This window comes from Myotis davidii, unplaced genomic scaffold, assembly GCF_000327345.1.
Source record: "Myotis davidii unplaced genomic scaffold, ASM32734v1 scaffold751, whole genome shotgun sequence".
In the NCBI taxonomy this organism is placed as follows: domain Eukaryota; kingdom Metazoa; phylum Chordata; class Mammalia; order Chiroptera; family Vespertilionidae; genus Myotis; species Myotis davidii.
Genome location: NW_006282195.1, coordinates 45254 through 49117, shown reverse-complemented (window position 1 = coordinate 49117; position 3864 = coordinate 45254).

Below are 3864 nucleotides of genomic sequence, written 5' to 3'. Positions count from 1 at the left end.
GAGGGGTCCGAGACCCAGCAGAACCGCCGCCACCGCCGACTCGGGGCCGCAGACTCCTCACTTGCCGGCGTGGCGGCCAGGTCTCTCCACAGTCGAGTCCACCCAGCGCGCTTGAGGACACCCCCACGCACACTCACCATTTTCCGACGGCTCCCAGGGTCGGACGCCGTTTAAAACACTGTGGTGAGGCTATCGCCACAACGCTGAAGCCAACTAGCGACTAACCCACGCTGCTAGCAGACGTGGCCCCACCCACCTTCCCTGATTGGACGGTTCTGCCTTCCTTATTCCTGAGTGACAACGTAGGGGGGCGGGCGGTGCAGGTCGACGCTCCGCAGAACCAGCTTTGGTTGGTGGGCGGGGCCTGTCCCTTCCCAAACCGTTTATATACTCTCTTTTTGTTTTAATCCTATTTTCCCATTGATTTTTAGAGAGAGGGAAAGACACAGAAACTTCGATGTGAGAAAAACACATCGACTGGTGGCCTCCTGCACGAGCCCTGACCAGGGACCAGGTGGGGAGGAGCCTGCAGCCAAGCTAAATGCCTCCGACGGGAGTCCAACCCGGGACCCCTCGGTCTGCAGGCCGGCGCTCTATCCACCGAGCCAAACCGGCCAGGGCCGTTTATACTTTTAACACCACTTTGTCCTGGTTCTAGAGGGGCCCTGGCTTCTCCCTGCCCCGCTTTCTGAATGTGGGGACACAGGTGTGTGAAGGGAATGCCAGACCCAGTTTCCAGATGGAGCTTGTTTACAAACCCATTTAACGTAACGTAAATAGTCTGGCTCCATTTGATCTCTGAAATTTGGCAGGTTGAGACCATCCATCCATCCTTCCTCCACCTCCATACCTGTGGCGCTTTAGGGTCCCGGGACCTCCCAAGTGGCCGGTTCTGATGGCAGCGTCACCTAGGGGCAGGAATTCTTCCCGACCAATCATAAGCTGTACATTTTACACTCAAAGGAAATGTTCCTTAGTTTTCGACTGTGTCCTTAGAAATGTTGAAATATAAAATGGCCATAATATCCCTAAAGCAAATGAATCCCTATTTTCACCAATATAACAAAAAGAAAGATTTGGAAATGTGGGATGTACCTGAAAACTCAATATACTTAACAGATTGGTTCCAGCCGAAACCGGTTTGGCTCAGTGGATAGAGCGTTGGCCTGCGGACTGAAAGGTCCCAGGTTCGATTCCCGTCAAGGGCATGTACCTGGGTTGCGGGCACATCCCCAGTGCGGGATGCGCCGGAGGCGGCTGATCGATGTCTCTCTCTCATCGATGTTTCTGACTCTCTACCTCTCTCCCTTCCTCTCTGTAAAAATCAATAAAATATATATTAAAAAAACACATTGGTTCCAATACCTAATTTATTTATTTGAATAGCTTAATATACATACACCTACCAAGGAATGCATATCTTTAATTTATATAATTTAACGGGGTTGTTTTTTAGTATATTCACGGATAATGTGCAATCATCACAATTTTTTTTAACATTTTTGTTATCTTAAAAAGAAAGGCCGAAACCAGTTTGGCTCAGTGGATAGAGCGTCCGCCTGTGGACTGAAAGGTCCCGGGTTCGATTCCGGTCAAGGGCGTGTACCTGGGTTGCGGGCACATCCCCAGTAGGAGATGGGCAGGAGGTGGCTGATCGATGTTTCTCTCTCATCGATGTTTCTAACTCTCTATCTCTCTCCCTTTCTCTCTGTAAAAAATCAAAATATATTTTTAAAAAAAAAAGAAGAAGAAGGGACTAGCCCTGGCTGGTGTTCTCAATGGTTAGAGCATCAGCCAGGACACTAAAGGGTCTTGGGTTCGATTCCTGATCAAGGAGCGGGTTCCTGGTTTGCAGGTTCTATCCCGGGCTGGTCAAGGTTGGGGCAGTCCTGGGAGGCAACCAATCCATGTGATGTTTTCTTTTTTTTCTTTTTTTTCAATATATTTTCATTGGCCCTAACCGGTTTGGCACAGTGGATAGAGCGTTGGCCTGCGCACCGAAAGGTCCCAGGTTCGATTCCGGTCAAGGGCATGTACCTTGGTTGCGGGCACATCCCCAGTAGGGGGTGTGCAGGAGGCAGCTGATCAATGTTTCTCTCTCATCGATGTTTCTAACTATCCCTCTCCCTTCCTCTCTGTAAAAAGGCTGCCTCCTGCACGTCCCCCACTGGGGATGGAACTCGAAACCTGGGCATGCTCTCTCGACCGGAATCAAACCCGGGACCCCCCAGTCCATAGGTTGACACTCTGTCCACTGAGTCAAACCAGCCAGTGCTGTTTTCTTTTTTGCTCTCTCTTTCTGTCTTCCTCCCTCCCTTCACTCTAGAAATCAATGGAAAGAATATCCTCAGGTGAGGATTAACACACAAAAAAAGGGGGCGCTGTGCCCTTTATCAATTCTCCATCTTTCCATTTTCCACTTCCAAGCCGAGGTCTTAGGCAACCTCTAATCTTTCTGTCTTTATAGATTTTCCTGTTCTTGATTTATGTTGTCTTTGTAACTGACTTTAGTAATTTAGCATATTTTTTCAAAGACCATCCATGTAGTAGCATGTAGAAGTATGAATACTTCATTTCTTTTTTGTGGCCAAATGTCATTTCATTCTATGAACAATGCACATTTTGTTTATTCTTTTATTAATGGGCATTTAGTTTGTTTTGAACCTTTGGTTATTCTGAATAATGGATGCTGCAATAAACCTACATGTACAAGTTTTTGTTTGGATATATATTTCCATTTTAGGGGGCATATACCTAAGGAGTGAATTGCTTGAATATATGGTAATTCTATGTTTTCTTAAAATTATATATATATATATGGAGCCGGCACGGCCATGGCATACTCAGCCCCAGGGTGCCTTTTGTGCCATGCCAGTTCAGCCTGGTTCAGTGACCCTGAGTGGAGGGGTGAAAGGATTGAGGAAAGACAGACAAGAGAATGAAAGCTGGGTCTCGGTGGGACGCTGCTCCCTGATGAGGAGACAGCGCCAGCGCCCACAAGCCGTGTCTTTATTTTATAGCAGATGCCATGAGGCAAAGTAGGGATGTGATCAAGTTGTTTACAGCATTCTCATGAGTTTCAACCTCACTTAACTACATGCACCTGAACTCTATCACAAGGCACGTGGGGCCACGTGTTTGGACCATAGGTTCAAGCTTACAACCATAGCTGTTGGCTATAATTGTGCTGGGAGGGCCCTGCCCTTCCAGCTGGGACTTGCACATGGCAATGAGAGGACCCTGTCCTTTCATTAGCCCAAGGCTTGAACCTGGCCAAAACACTGTAGCCGCCATATATATATATACATATATATGGTTGATTTCAGAGAGGAAGGGAGAGGGAGAGAGAGAGAGAGAAACATCAATGATGAGAGAGAATCATTGATTGACTGCCTACTGCACGCCCCCTACTGGGGATAGAGCCCAAAACCTGGGCATGTGCCCAGACTAGGAATCGAACCATGACCTTCTGGTTCATATGTTGATGCTCAACCACTGAGCCATACTGGCTGGGCTTGATGATAGTCTTGACAAATCAAAGAATTAAAAAATGGGCTGGAAGATGGTGTTCTTGAAGCTTCTATGTACTTATTTGTCCAAATAGTTCTCCAAAATCTGACTAATGCCTTCTTTGTTTTTGCCTTCCAAATCTAATACAAGTAAGGCTATTAACAAATTCTAACATGGAATTATAAAGAAGATGGATTCTGGAAAATCAAATTCCTAACATTACCCACAAGGGGACTATTTCCAATTCTAGATGTTGTTCCTCTATTATAGGTCCATCCTCTTAATCAAAGTCAATTCACCAAATACCAGTCCGAAGGAAGGACAAAAATCAAAGGCACATATGCACAATCAATA